Source organism: Pan troglodytes, chromosome 2 (genome assembly GCF_028858775.2).
Source record: "Pan troglodytes isolate AG18354 chromosome 2, NHGRI_mPanTro3-v2.0_pri, whole genome shotgun sequence".
Taxonomy (NCBI): Eukaryota; Metazoa; Chordata; class Mammalia; order Primates; family Hominidae; genus Pan; species Pan troglodytes.
Window position 1 is genome coordinate 25,145,001 of NC_086015.1, and position 16,884 is coordinate 25,161,884.

Genomic DNA, 16,884 nt, shown 5'->3' on the forward strand with positions numbered 1-16,884 from the left:
TCTTATTTACTCTCCCAAATAATTTAATAGGCATGTTACATTAATTTAAAAAGAAATCAGTCATTTCATTTTCCTCCAGAAAATATTACATTGTATCTAAACTGTATGTGTGTATGTTTATATATGTATATATTTTTTTAAAATATATACCCTAAAACAAGGTTCCTCAATCAATTTATTGGATGTAGCTTATTGTCTCACTAGTTTTGGTCATAAAGTTCTTATGTAATTTATAAAAATTCTTCTTGGCATAATGGTAAATTTTTTTCTGAGTTAGTAAAATTGGGGAATAACTCTTTGATGTTTATACTCAAATATTTCTATATGGTATAAAGTTGTGATAGAAAGAAATTATAGGTCAGGCACAGAGGCTCATGCCTCCCAGCACTTTGGGAGGCTGAGGTGAGTAGATCACCTGAGGTCAGGAGTTTTAGACTAGCCTAGCCAACATGGTGAAACACCACCTCTGCTAAAAAATACAAAAATTAGCATGTGCCTGTAATCCCAGCTACTCTAGAGGCTGAGGTAGGAGAATCGCTTGAACCCGGGATGTGGAAGTTGCAGTGAGTTGAGATGGTGCCACTGCACTCCAGCCTGGGCCACAGAGGGAGAGTTTGACACTTTCTCTCTCTCTCTCTCTCTCTCTCTATATATATATATACACATACATATATATATGATTTTCTGACCCAAAGGTGAGATATATACACACATATATATGTGTGTGTGTGTATATATATGTGTGTGTGTGTGTGTATATATATATACACATATGTATATATGTATATATATCTCACCTTTGGGTCAGAAAAATCTGAGTTCCTATAGCCTATCTTCCTGTGTTTAGTTCAGCTCAACAAATACTTCTTGAGGACTTTTTTCTGGTGCTACTTGCTGCAGGAAAACATAAGTAAGTTACAATTTTTAATTGAAATAAATAGTTTCTGAAATAGAAGTATAAACAAAGCTCCATATTACAAGAAAGATAACTTGGTTTACTGAGACGTTGGGTGGTCATGCAAATCTTCATAGTCATACTAAAATATAATTTCATTATTTTACATGACTCTGTATGCATTGATTCAGATTGAAGTTCTTTCTGGCATTCGTATCCTGAAGCTAGGAGTACAATTCTTATAGCTACGTTTCCTCCTTATGACTTCATTTGCAGCAGCAAGTCAACCAAAAAAAAAAAAAAAAAAAAAAAACTATACCCAGCACTCTCTAGTTTGGAAGATGCATTTTTGAAAATGAGAACCCCAACTGAATTAGTGCTGCGTGACACTATTATAGCAGAAATTTGTTCAGCTATAGCAGATATTTGTCCTCAGAGTTATCTTGCCCAGTTATCTTCTATTCTCTTTAAGACTCTAGTGTCATAACCTGCCTGCCATAAGAGTGTCTTTTAGCTCGTTTCATAAAATTGATCAGTTTATGGTGCCTTCATAAAGTCAAAAAATGTCCACCTATTCCTAAGTGCTGGGATAGATTTTATTATTTATTTCCTTACTAATTGACTTACAGGCCACTTCCGTCACCATAAAACTAGCATATTAATGTTCAGCATTATGTGATTGCCTTATTTACCTGAGTGAGCTCCAAAGCTTTTATTTGCACAGTGCTATGTTATAGAGATAGTTTGTTTCCACCAAACTCATGTTGAATTTGATCCCCAATGTGATGGTATCGGGAGGTGGGCCTAAAGAAAGGTGTTTGGGCTATTAGGATGGATTCCTAATCAATGACTTGGTGACATGCTGTTCTCATACTAGGGAGTTTCTTCTTGCTCTGGTGAGACTGGATTAGTTCTTGTGAGAGTGGATTCCTTCCTGCATAGGTAGGTTGTTATAATGCAGGATGCCTCTCGGATTTTGCTTCTTCATACATGCCCATTTCCCCTTTGACCTTCCCCCATGTTGTGACACAGCACAAAAGCCCTCATCAGAAGTTGCATAGGCACTGGCACCATTCTCCTTGAATTTCCCAGCCTGCAGAACCATGATCTAAATAAGCTACTTTTCTTTATAAATTACCCAGCCTCAGATATTCTGTTATAGCAACACAAAACAGACTAAGACACATGTTTTTGTCATACATTAAGGGTTCAAAACAGTTTGATAGAACACAAAATAAAGAGGGGCTGCAGTAGAGTGACATATGTTGCAGAAACAATTTAATTTACAACAGAATGGTAGAATTTCTTTTGACTGATTGAGAAAAAATATATCACTCAGAGTACATGAAGAAAATGCACTGTGTTGAAAAAGAATTTATTTATATTTAAAGTAAAGCTTGAAAAAATGAATGGAATTATAACAAATCAGCATTACATGAAGGCAGGGTAAATGGAGTATGTATGTATATTTTATATAGATCCAGAAATTGAAGGAGGATTAAAATCATTTATCATGTGCTAAGTCACTTCATGTGTATTTTTTTCCCTCATCCTTCTCATCAAATTCTACAGTGGGGACATTATTTCCAAATAAGCTATACCATTGATTAGAGAGATTACAAAGTATACTAAAGATTATTTTCTTCACAGGTGAAAAACTATCAGGACTCAAAACAAGGCCTGTCCAATCCCTGATGGTATGCTTTCTTCTATAACCTGAGATGTTTTCCATTTATTATTACTATTAAATAGAATTATCATGGGAAGCATTGATTTCAAGTGTGGGTTTGGTATATTTTGAATGCTCAATGAATGTTAAATGTCATTTTTGGTGCTTTTATATTGTGTTCTCATAAAATGAGAATTTTCTAGAAAAAGAGAAATAACCAATGAGAAGACAGCAGGATCACCACAACTAGTTGGTTTCTACCTACCTCCTGTGTTTCTTTTTTATATTATTATTATTTTTATTTTACTTTAAGTTCTGGGATACATGTGCAGAACGTGCAGGTTTGTTACATTGGTATACACGTGTCATGGTGGTTTGCTGCACCCATCAACCCGTCATCTACATTAGGTATTTCTCCTAATGCTATCCCTCCCCTAGTCCCCCACCCTGCCACAGGCCCTGGTGTGTGATGTTCCCTTCCTTGCGTTAGGAGGGATACCTATTAGCGTTAGGAGAAATACCTAATGTTGATGGCGGGTTGATGGGTGCAGCAAACCACCATGGGACATGTATGCCTATGTAACAAACCTGCATGTCCTGCACATATATTCCAGAACTTAAACTATAAAAAAGAAAGTTTAATTTAATAATAAATTTTATGTAAAAGAACATATTCACAATACAATTTTAACATGTAATACATATATAAATACTAGTGATAGATTTTACATTCTTATAATAAGTACATAATATCTGGTGTATATTTTAAACTTGCAATGCATTCAGTTCAGACTACCTTTATTTCACGTGTCCAATAGCCACTAGCTAATGATTCTTATATTGGATAGAGCATCTTAGAGAATAAATAAATGGCAAAGGTTTTCTTTATTCAAAAGGACTTCATATACTGATATTACAACAATATTTCTGTGGTCTGCTCACAATCATGTTTATGTTGCCTTATTAATCTTATATACTAGAATATACTATTTAATAGTAGTATACGATTGCATATTCCAGCTTGGTTTATGTCTTCATCATATATTTATTTGTTTTTGCAACTAAAACTTGAATATAACTGCCTGGAAAATCAAGCACAAACTGCAACATTTTGAAGTAGTTCAATAGTCATAATCAGTAACATTCATCAAAAAGAAAAAGATATGCTCTTGAACATTTTTTGAGTTCTCCTAAAAGACATATAAAAGTAAGCAAGGTCTGCAACTGAAATAAGAATTTATGAATAATCATTCATTTCAGAAATAAACTGTTTAACTACTTTTTAGAAGGAATTTCAGGACAAGGGAATAATGCATTTGAGGTCTCCTAACATTTAGAAAATGTAATCATTTTGCCTATACAAATAAAACAAATGGCTAAAGCCAAATAGTATTCTGTACTGAATTTTATTTTCTTTGGTCTTCTTTACTTTATCTATCATTATTTTACTCATCTCTTGACATATTGGCCTGGTAGTCAAAAAATCTAACCACTTCCTCCCACCTCCATGTCTACCATCCTTTTCTGAGCCACCATCATTTTCTGTCTGGAGTACTAAAATAGCCCCTTGAACACTCCCTCCTTCTATCTGTGATTCTCTACCATCTATTCTGAACATAACATCCAAAAAAACACTCTTTAAAATATGTCAGATTATGTAATTTCTCTGCTAAGACTCATCAAGAGCTTTCACATTCTCTCCGAGAGTAAACCACAGCCCACCAAGCTGTCCATGCCCCAGCCCCTCCATTACCTCTGAGACTTCAGCTCCTGCAATTTCTCCCAACTGTCACCATCCTCCAATCACACAAGTCTCATTGGTGTTTTTGAACAAATCTACAAACTCCATCTTTGGATTGTATGCTCTAGCTATTCCCCCTTCCTGGAATGCTCTTTCTCTAATATCTACATGGCTATTTCTCAACTTCCTCAATTTTTTCCTTACTTTCACATTTTCAGTGAAGTCTGCCTTGACCACCATTTTTTTAATTGCAAACTGACTCTATCCTTTCACCCAATGCACATTCCTAATCCCACTTTCCTCCCTTTGTCTACCTCTATCTCTCTGTCTCTGCCTCTCTCTTTTATAACACTTTTCATCTCACATGCTATATAATTTACTAGTTGATTATATCAATTTTATTTTCTGCTTCAGTATATTAGAATGTAAACTCCACCAGGGTAGGGATATTTGTTTTCTTTTAATATCCCCTGCAAGTGAATGGATGAGTTTTTATTTTTGTGCTTCCATATGGTAGAATATTAAATTTATTCCCCACACTTCATCTTCCTTTATCCTGCTTTATACTTACTATGTATCACTTATATATTGTTTATCACCCTTTAAGAGGCTGTTTACTCTAGTTAGCCATTTTGTTTAACGTTCCTACTCTCAGCTGAATACATGTTCCCTGGCAGCTTTATTCTGAAAAAAAAAAAAAAAGGAATTTGTCTGCTTTGTTCACTGCCGCATCTCCATACCTAACAAAATGTAGAGGTGCCATGGTGGATATTCAATGTATACTCATTGAATGTATAAATGAGTTCGAGGCTAGCAATTTCACACTTCAGTGAGGTAACTGGTGCATTTGAACTGCTGATTAATATCAAGGAACTTTCACTTCTGTGTGAAATCCAGAAGATGTGCACTTCATGGTCCATTCTATGTCATTCATTATATTCTTACCAATGAGTACTTGACCTTTCACCATAACTGTACATACATACACTCGGCAATGAACATTAAGGAAAAAATAACTCAATTTGTCATCTTTGATTAATAAATTGAGGATGTTTTTATTAAGGCATAATTCATCAGGTGATTTGGAACCAGAGTCACTTCTAAATTATTGAGATAGTCTGTAAAGTAGAAGAAATACAAACAGGATAGGGTAAGGATTAACAAGAGATAATGTATCATGCATATACAGAAATAATCATTTTTTAAAAAAATACTAAGATAAACCTCTTGGGTTATGGCTTATCAATGCTAACCACATTATTCAGTTAGTTAGATATCTAACTAGCAATAATTCACGTGTATTTAAAGCCAAAGCTTTTCTGCAAGGTTGAGGGTGCAGCATGTATGGGTGCTAGTAAGGAGAAACAGGCTGCTCCAGCATGGACATTCTTAGAGGACACTGTATTTTTTTATGGCTACTTAAGCCATTTTACAGTAATAGCAACAGATGTGAATAAATAAACCTGAAATCACTGTGTGGAGTTTCATCTGGTACTTTTGCTTCAAGCTAGTTGTTTTGGTTTTTTTCTATATTTATTTATAGCTGGAAAGCTCCTTCTTATACATTACAAACTGGATGGGATGTCATTATTAGATGTTTGACTGCCGTATTTTAGATGTCAATAATCACACTCTATGTGTTGGTTAATTAGAAGATTAAGAGGATATAGGTTTTGCAAAAACTTCAAGGTGCTTTCAAAATTAAATGTGTACAATATTTAATTTGTTACTGAGTACATCATTTTGAAAACATTCTCCAAAAATAAATATCCTGAAATCAATTATATGTTACCCAAGAAATCTCTTGTTTTCTTCACCATGGACTCTTTCATGCAAAGCCTGGATTTAGACACAAAGAATACTATAAAGCTCATTATCTATTAAATATAATTAGAAAATTTCAAATTCTTAATTCTAAAGTTTAAATATTGGTTGAAAAACAATGAGTGTTTGGTTGAATATTTAGATTATTACTTTTTTTCCAGTTCACATTTGACATAGACTCAAAGTAACCCAGATTAATAGACAGAAAATTTGGGGCTTTAGGGCTGGAGGAATTAAATATGGTGAATGTGAGTGACCAGTGTGGCTTCCTGTAAATGAAGGTATTACAATGTCAATATTATTGATCAATTGATTTGCCATCACATAAAATTATCATCTGTGTGCTTGAAATATGTGTGCTCCAAATGTATTGTACAAGTTTGAATACAATATAAAAATGAAAAGCAGTATCAGCTGTTTACATCTTTTACCCATTACTTAGTTGCTGCAGATGGCTTACAGACCATAAAACATACAGGAGTAAACCATGCCAAAAAGGAATCTAAAAAGTATACACTAAAATATAACCAAAGCAAAAGAATGTAGATTCTAAAACAGGAAAAATGATTATTAGTGTTCTATTATTATTACTATTAATTTTATATTAATTAGGAGAAGCATTTAGCAGAATCTCTTTTGGTTGTGATTTTTTTGTAATTTTGTTTGTCTTTGCTTAAATTAGTCATTAAGTCATTAGAGCTTGTCAATAAAAGAAAATGTAATTTTTTTGAAGTTGAAATTTTACACATCCTGAATTTCACAGCAAGATCCCACACTTAGTACATAAAATCCTAATATTAGAGTATACACTAATAATTTGTTTAAACTTTTATATATATTAATCACTGTTTTGTTTGGAAGTTTTTTATAGGTAATTACAGACATGCCTCAAAGATATTGTGGGTTCAGTTCCAGAACACCATAATAAAGCAAATATTGCAATAAAGTGAATCACATTTTTTTGGTTTCCCAGGGCATATAAAAGTTATGTTTACACTATATTGTAGTCTGTTAAGTGTCAAATAGCATTATATCTTTAAAAATGCACGTAACCTAATGTAAAAATATCTGATTGTTTAAAAATGCTAACAATCATACGGGCCTTCAGTGAAGCATAATCTTTTTGCTAGTGGAAGCTCTTGCCTCAATGTAGATGACTGCTGGCTGATCAGGGTGTTGGTTGTTGAAGGTTTTTGAGGTAGTCATTTCTTAAAATAAGCTAACAATGAAGTTTGCCATATCAATTGATTCTTTGTATTGCAAAAGATTACTTCTTGACCCATGGGCTACAGAATGGGTATGTATTAGTAGGCATGAAAACAATACTTATCTTCATGTTCATCAGAGCTTCATGTTCATCAGAGCTTCATTCATTTCCATTAGAGCTCCTAAGATATCATGCATTGCCAGTAAGCAGTAGTGTTTTGAAAGGAATCATTTTTCTGAGCAGTGGGTCTCAACAGTAAGCTTAAAGTGTTCAGTAAGCCATGCTGTAGACAGATATGCTATCATCCAGGGTTTGCTTAGCTATTTATAGAGCACTGCAGAGAAGATTTGGCATAATTCTTTAAGGCCCCAGGATTTTCAGAATGGTAAGTGAGCATTAGCTTCAACTTAAAGTCACCAGCTGCATTCCCCCATAACAGGAGAGTTAGATTGTATTTTGAAGCTTCAAAGCCAAGCATTGACATCTCCTCCCTGGCTATGAAAGTCCCAGATGACATTTACTTCCAATAAATAGCTGTTTCATCTACACTGAAAATCTTTTGTTTAGTGTAGTCACTTTCATCAATTATCTTTGCTAGATCTTCTGGATAACTTGTGGCTTCTACATTGGCATTTGCTACTTTACCTTGAACTTTTATGTTACAGGGAAAGCTTATTTTCTTGAATCTCAAGAACCAATTTCTGCTAGCTTTCAACTTTTTTTTTTGCAGCTTCCTCACCTCTCTAAACCTTCAGAGAATTGAAGAGCATTAGGTCCTTGCTCTGGATTAGGCTTTGTCTTAAGGGAATGTTGTGGTTGATTTGATCTTCTGTCCAGACCACTAAAACTTTCTCCAGATCACCAATAAGACTGTTTTGCTCTCTTGTCATTTGTGTGCTCACTGAAGTAGCACTTTTAATTTCCTTCTAAAACTTTTATTTTGCTTTCACAGCTTGGCTAACTTTGGCAAAAGAGGCCTAGCTTTCTGCCTGTCTCAGTCTTCAACATGCCGCCCTCAGCTTAATCTTTTCTAGCTTTTGATGTAAAGTGAAAGATACGTGATTTTTCCTTCCAGTTGAACATTTAGAGTCCACCGTAAGCTTATTAATTGGCCTAATTTCAATGTTGTGTCTCAGGAAATAGGGAGGTCCTAGGAAAGGAAGAGAGACAGAGAAGGGCCAGTAAGAAGAAGAGTGAGAATATACCCAATGCTTATTAAGATCTCCATCCTATATGGAAGTGGTTTGTGGCACCCCGAAATAGTAACATCAACAATCTCCAATCACAGATCACCATGAAAGATGTAATCATAATATTAAAAGTTTGAAATATTGCTAGAATTAGCAAAATATGACTCAGAGACAAGAAGTGAGCATATGCTATTGAACAAATGGCACCAGTAGTGTTGCCACAAATTTTCAGTTAGTAAAAAACAGTATCTGAGAAGTGCAATGAAGTGAAGCACAATAATACAAAGTTGGTGCACATATGAAAAAGCCTGTAAAGATTGTAACAAAACATTGGTTTTATTTTTTGACTTAGCATCACAGAAAACTAATAAGCAGCAGAATAATATTTAACCTTAGCTTGTTTTATTCTCATTTCTTTAAATAATAGTTTTTAAAAGACAGGTTATTTGCCTAAATGTATCATTGATTTTCTCTTTTGTTCCCTCGTCACTAGAACTATTAAATAGCTGTTTTATGATAAATGTGATTACGACGATGATACTCATCATTAGTAGTAGTAATACTTTACATTCTACAAATTATGTAGAAGTTATAATATCATGTATTGTGAGTATCTTTCAGAAAGACTTTCAAGAATTTTGAGGGACAGCATATTGCTATACAGCCTTAAGTATATTAGAATATACTATATCTTTGGTTTAGATAAGAAGCTTTAACCACAGTTAGATTGCAGTTAATTATTCAGTGGCTGCTTATCTCTTTTATGGATAATCCAAGTCCTTTGCTTTTCCTGTCATTAATGTAAAGCTCATTAGTTCCTTTTCATAGAGTAGACGAGGAGATAAATCTCAAAGTAGCCTTGGAGGCATTTTGGTATAGAAGGGAGTCAAAATTGTTAACCAGGAGGAAGATCTTGGGACAAGATTAGTCAATCACACATTAGAGGCAATTTAGGTAGTTATTTGATAGGGTAAATCAAAGAAAACTTGAACAAATATAATTCCAGTGATCCAATATATTGGTTTTCTATTGCTGCCTTGACAAATTATCAGCAACATAGTAACTTAAACAACGTAAACCTATTTTGCTGTAATTCTGCAGAAGTCTGACATAGGTGCTGCTCTGCTAAAATCAAGGTATTCTTTCCTTTCTGGAGCCTGTAAAAAAGACTTCATTTTCTTGCCTTTTCCAGTTAAATTAAATAGTCCCCACATTCCTTGGATACTAACCTCCTTCCTCCATCTTCAATGTCAGTAATGTAGAATCTCTGTGATCCTTCTTCTGTTATCACATCGCTCCCTCTCTGTGATAACAGGTGGGAAGAGTTCTCCACTGTTAAGAACTTGTGTGCTAAAATTGGCTCACCCAGATAACCTGAGATAATATCTTTATCTCAAGACTTGTATTATTAATTGCATTTGCAAATTCCCTTTTGCCAAGTGAGATAACATACTCATGGGTTATGGATTACTAAGGTATGAATATATTTAAGAGGTCTTTATTCTGCCTACCAGACTCAGTAGATCCCAAATTTTCACATTGCTCTTCTTTTTATTTTCTAGGTAAAACATTAAATAATCCTACCAAAATATATGTGTAACCCAAGAGTAATAGTTCTTGTGTATCATTTTAAAGATACAAATAGCATCACACATAATTCTCACACAGGCTTATAAATTAGGCATTATTATTATCATCATTTTAAAGATTGAGAGAGGGAGAATAATCACTTGAATCAAGTAACACAGATTGGACTGAACACAGTGGCATAACCAATGTTCTACTCCAAGTTTTCCTGGCTGTAGATTCTACTCTTGACCCTCTTCAAGTTTATAAGTAATTCTGAGAAATTTACACCTGGACTCAAATAGCTTTACTAGATGAAGGCTGTTAAACAGAAGGAGGAAAGAGCCCTAAAGCAATAGTTCTCAAATATTAGAGGGTATCAAAAGCACGTGGGAGGTCCTGATAGAATGCAGATTGCTGAGTCCCACTTTAAGAGTTTCTGATTCAGCAGATCTTAGTAGAGCCTGAGAATCTGCATTGCAGCAGCCTGATGCTGAGGTTGCTGGAGTACGCTCTAAGAACCACCAATATAGTGAATGAAAAGCCTGAGTTAGGGTAGGGATCTGCCTCAAATGTTTCTGGCAGAAAGTAAACCTGAAGGAAGGGATTGAAAGAAAGAAGTAAAAAATCAGATAGGGGGAGAAAGAAAGGAAAGAAGAGAGAAAAGGAAGAAAAGAAGGAAGGAAGGGAGGAAGGAAGGAAGGAGAAAAGAAAAAAGAAGGAAAGAGAAAGAAAAAAAGAGAGGGAGAGAGGAAGGAAGGGAAGAAGGAAGGAAGAAAGGAAGGAAGGAAGGGAGGAAGGAAGGAAGGAAATCATAAAATGTTATAGAGTAGAGAGTATGGAAGAAAGAAAACTAATAAACCTGCATAATCCCTATGAAGTAGAGCAAACTTGACCAAGGCCATTTGTTTAATTAGTGGCGGAGCTGGGACTAAAATCCAAGTTGTCACAGATATGGAAAGATCATTGAAGATAATCATCTGGTTTTAGCCTTTCCTGTGTCTGACACTGTAAATGGATTTAGTCATCTAAACGGTCTCCATTTTCATGTCAGCCAATAAGTGAAAGGGTGGCATCCTAGGTCTGTTTGACCAATTGCTTTGAAAAAAGTTCTGGAACACTTGAGGGTATAAAATAAAGAATACAATCTGGTGTTGTCCCAAATAAAAGGTAAAATGTTTTTTTGAATCCATCATTTTATTAATTTGGGCTGTGTATAAAATACATGCTATTTGAACATCAGGAGGTTTTTGCTAATTTTTTTCCTCCCATATAACATCATTTTGGAACAAGGTCTTTGTGTGCTGTTTCTCATGTTTCTAAAACTCCCTGGCAAGGCATGTGCTAACAGCCTGGCTCCACTGAGCATCTGGCTGGCACTAAGGCAATCCAGAGAGAGACAGAAGGACTTGCTCTTCATCATCTTTTCAGAAGGATTTAAACTCCATGGTGCTTGGCAGGAAGTAATATCTTTGCTTCATCATTTTCTAACATTGGCATTCCTTTTGAAAACCTATTTATTGAGGTTTCCGAATTGCCTTCTCTCACACTAAGTATGGTCGTCTAACCTTAAGATAATCAAAAGAACCTGTGAAACATGTGGAGTCAAATGTATGACATGCCTTAAAATTGAGGCGAAGAGGGAAAGTGAGATGAGGCAGATGTAAGAGCTACAGCTTATGCACTGCATTTCTAGATGTCGGCAATGTTGAAATATGAAGCTTAAAGCAAATGCAGATCAGCAAAGGCTTGGAATAGAAATAACACTCTATTTCCTGGGATGATTCAGTCAAAGAGGCTATTTATTGCATACATAGTTTCAACATCACGTGCCCATTTCCTTCTATGATTGTTCATACATAAATATATTTTACTGGCCCTAAAATTAGCTTGACATTCCCTCAGAATAGGGGGGCAAGTTCACTCAAAAGCCTGCCGTGTCAAGATCTAAACATGCTAATATTATCCTGGTAACAATTGATGTCTTAACATGAGGTCACCAAAGTATGATATGTGGTCCTGGATTCTTGATTTGAGTCAGAGTTTAAGTGTCACACAACTCTCCAGGGCAAAGCTTCATTGAAACGGATGAATGTGTTGATAATGTCTTTCAACAACATTGAGAGGTAAGCACAGCATAATTAGCTCAACCACTGGAAGTCTTCCATTTTGTTTCTGTGGCAGAAATCTGCCCAGGAATTTTATGGGTTCTGTCTGTTATGGTATGTGTGGGATTTACCCAGGACTCAACTTCAGTTTCATGACCTTGGGTAAGAATTTAAGTTGATTCAGAGCTCATTGACCTGGAGGCGAAGCTACTCAGATAGAATAAGTAAAAAATCATGCCATGGGCTATAGGTGTTTCTAGGCTGATGTCTAAAAGATTTCCTGTATATCAAGCCCTCACTACAGAATCCAATTACCTGTTCTCGGTAAAATTGAAAAGCACTCTTCGTTTGCTTAGCTACTTCTGCTTTTCTCCTTTTCTGCCAGTCATGTGGTCTCCTTACATTCAGCAATCTACTTAAGAAATTGTATTGGAAGGCTCTGCAACAAATCTAACCTATCCTCTCGCCTCTCCCCACAACCTACTTTAAGGCAGTTTCTCTCCCTCTTCATGTTCCAACAGTTTATCATGGCAAACAACAGCATACCCAAATGGCTCCTTGCTGCCCTTTAGCTTCATAAATAAGCAATGGGTATAACAAACAGATTTTGCATTCCATCTGCAAGCTCTTCTCTGAGAACCCATAGCGTTTTAAAACTTCATTCTGAACACAGGAAATAAATGTAATGAGAAAGACACAAAATTAAGAGTTACCCAGGTAAAAATAAATTGTAAATAAAGTTCATTTATATTAGCTATGATCTCAGGAGAGCTGTTTATAGAGTATGAAACAGAACAACTCCATCAATGCAGTGCTCTGAGATCACAAAAAAAGTATATTTTATATAAGATTTACTAAGAACTCCTGAGGTTGGCAGTAGTTTCTTCTTCTTATTATCATCATCATCATCATCATCATCATTATCATCATGTTTTTCTAATTTAAATCATTTAAGGTAGTCTAAGTTACCATTTAAGATTTAAGTGTAGAATAGCTAACATTTCTAAAGAACTTAGGAGCTTCCAAACATATGTTTGTGCACCATCAAATGTGTTTTTTGAAATAACTTTGTGAGTTAGCATTATTATATTTCACTTTTCAGATGAGGAATCTAAGGTACAGAAAGTGATGTGGCTTGCCTAGGATCAGGCAATTGGTGACAGAACTGCCCTAAATCAAATGCTTATTTCAGTACAATAGCAGTTCCAAATCCTGCCTCCAAAGCTTCTGATTATAAGCCCCGGGGAGTTTTAGAAAAAAATAATGTGTAGGCCGCAACCCAGAAAAATTAAATCAGAATCTCTAGGGGTGTGACACAAGGAAAAGTATATTCTAGAAACTCTCTGGAAGATACTTACGAGCAGCCAAGGGTGAAACCTACAGCACCAATCTGAATGGCTTCCTTTATCATAGCTCATATTGGAGCATAGATGATCTAATTAACTCTACATCTTGTGTCATAGGCAAGCAAGCTAAAAGCAAAACAACTGGCACACCATTCTTTACCTCCTATTTTCCTTCAGAAAGTGTATTAGGGTATTTTTTCAGGAGAGAGGATATGATGAAAACATGGAGATGTGTAATGCTAATAACTAAAATAACCCTTGATACAATGGGAACACCATATAAAGCAAGCCAAGAGAAGATTCTAACTAGTGGACTCCATTGGGTATCCTACTTTCACAATTCCCATCACCTGTACACCATTCTCCTCTCTTTTCATTGAATCAGTCATTGACATTGCCACTTTGGGCACGTACTCAAGGGAGATAACTCAGACTGCATGAAGTGACTAGTGGGAAGACATCCCTCACCAAATTTACACCATTCACTTTTTTCTCTAAGTCAGTTTCTAATGAACTGTGAACTTCTCTTTCAAAATGGCCCTGACCTTTATTTTATTGTTCATTTTAAATGCTTCTACAGTTCCTAATATAATCAGCTTTCCTCCCCTGAAACTGAGTCTTCAGGCTTATTTTCTAAAATAGAAGATAGCCTGATCTGATACTGACTTGTTCAGCATGACACTGGATTATAAAACAAGATGTGGGAAAAGAGGGAATTCAGTAAATTCCATTATCCCCTCTTTAGCTGATGGAGGGCTATACTTGGTAGGTAGAGTAGCAAAAAGTTTTATGTAAGGTGATCAGGCAGGAAGAGGAAGTTTGAGAAAGGCTCCTCTCATGGCATTAGAGAGAAGGCAGATAAAAAGAGGCAAAAGAAGAGAGACCTAAAGTTATTTTCCTGTATCCCTGCTAATATCCAGGACTTGGATAGATTGTGATTCAGTGAAAGGAACCACAATTGTGCCTCTACTGGTTGGAGTTTTTGAAGGAGAATCCTGTGTATTAATTCATTAATTCATTCATGCAACAAATATTTACTGAGTGACTACTCTGTGATAATTGATGTTCTAGATGACAGAGATAAAAGCAGTGAACAAAATAAACAGAAATCTTTGCAACATGGCAGCTCAGCAGAGGCTGGTGAGGCATTCTTCACCCTCTCTCAGTTCCTAGGTAGGAGGTCAAAGAGAGGAGCTTTGTTAGGGGGTTGACTTAAATCTGAAAGACACATCTGTTGGATTACCCAAGCAGAGACTGAGTTATTCAGAGTCTAAAATATTAGATTGGTCTGAGGTTACTGACCTAAATTAATAGAAAAATTTTAATGCCCTTCCCCCAAAGGCAGACAATGTTCTAAAGTATATCAGATCAGTTACTTACAAAACAAACAAGCAAACAAAACTGTGTTTCTCTGCACATGTACTAGTAATTTTGCAACTCTTTACATTCAGGAACCAGAGAATATAGTGAAACAATGCAATACCTGGGTAAAGGAATTGTATCAGAGTGTTGTCGTAGCCCATTGTCAGCGCTGGTAAATTTAGGAGGACTCAGTGAAGATTATCAAGAAATGGATGGTTTGGAGAAACAATACATTGCTGATGTTTATATTGATATATTTCCTAATAACCCTTTAGGTTAAGAACCAGATCTCTATCCCTAGTCACAAAGATTAACTTCTTAGGAAAAAGAGCAGAATAGATATGCTACTTTGGCCATTGAAATTAGGAACTGCCATGCTCCAAGGAGTTTGTGTGTATCTATGTATATTATAATTCTTTGAAACAGCTGTTTCAATGCTACAGATTTTGAAAAATTCTCGTGATTAAGTGAAACACTATAATAAAGCATGGAAAACAAATATTTAGGTCCTCTGCCTAAGCATCCTTAGCCACATCCCAGATTTCAATCTTGATTATATATCCATTTAGTATTTGACACCGTCTAACTTCTTTTTCTTTCACTGAAATAGCCATCTCATTTTTCTGCACTGTCTCTAAATATATCATCTATAATTGTGTGATTAAAGGGTTATATAGATGATCTCAAATCTAAAAGCTTTGGCAGAGTATAATCACTTCTGAGAAGATTCTGACATGGCAAGAAGACCATTTTTAGACTTTGTTTTTGCCCATTTAGTGTCAGTTACATATCTCCAGTGCTTGGCATGTTTCCTAAGTATAGATATATGCAATAAGATACTCAGTGGCATCCAATCACAGCTACTTAATTCTCTACTTACATATTCAGGAAAGAGCCTGAAGTGTGAGGCAATGGGTACAGGCATGCAGTTCAGTAGTAATGATGATGAAAGTAAGCAATTTTCCTCCAAGGAAAGATCATCATTCCTTGGTTCATTAATTGGTTAAAGACCTTGGATCAGCATAAAATGCCTTCAGCTGGTAATTAGCATGCAAATAAGCACTGACCCACAGTCCCAGGATTTAAAAGAAATGAGGCTAGACTTAAAAGGAATGCTAGAGGCAAGGATATTTTAATAAAAATAAAAAATAATTCCCTAAGCATCAGTAATATTTGCTTTATGATGTTTTCCTTTTTAATCCTGTGGACCCCACCTTGTGAATTGATTCTATTATTAAGATCCACCACTGAAGGCATTGCGGTGAAATATTTAAGAAATAACAGAAGAGAACAAGTTGCTTCTGGGAAAGACCTGTGGGTTTTCTATTAGGAAATTTTTGAAACAGTTAGATGTGGTGCACAAAGCTACGACTTTACACAACAGTATATTTTACAAAGGCTGTAAAGTCATTGCAGGGATTAATAAATCCAAAACCTCAATATCAACTCCACATCTCAAAACCATTTACCAGCATTGTATGTTTCAGGATAGTCTAGACTATCAGACTGTAACAAATTAACTCCAGAATTTCAGTGACAACACAACCATAGTGGATTTCTTACCCAAGCTATATTTCTAATGCAGGTGGGCAGGGGCCACTTCACATTGTGCCACAGGGACCCAGGCTGATGGAGGCTCTGCCAACTTGTAACTGCACCATCTGGAACATATGCCCTTCTGTGGCAGAGAGAGAGAAAAGCTGGAGCATTGCCACCAGCTCTTGAATGCTTTGCAGTAAGACTCGTTACCTCTGCTCTGAGCCTATTGGCCTCAGCCCTAGTCATCTGGTCCTACCTACCCGGAAAGAGGCTGAGAAATGTGGTGAAGTATACGATGAACACTAAGGGAGTGCTGGGAAGGATTTTACCCAAACCTTCATGTCCCGCTTTGCTACAACAAATTTAGTCAAGTTTAGGTTCCCCAACATGCTTTTATAGAACAAGAATCAGAAGAAAATATGGACACTTTCACAAGA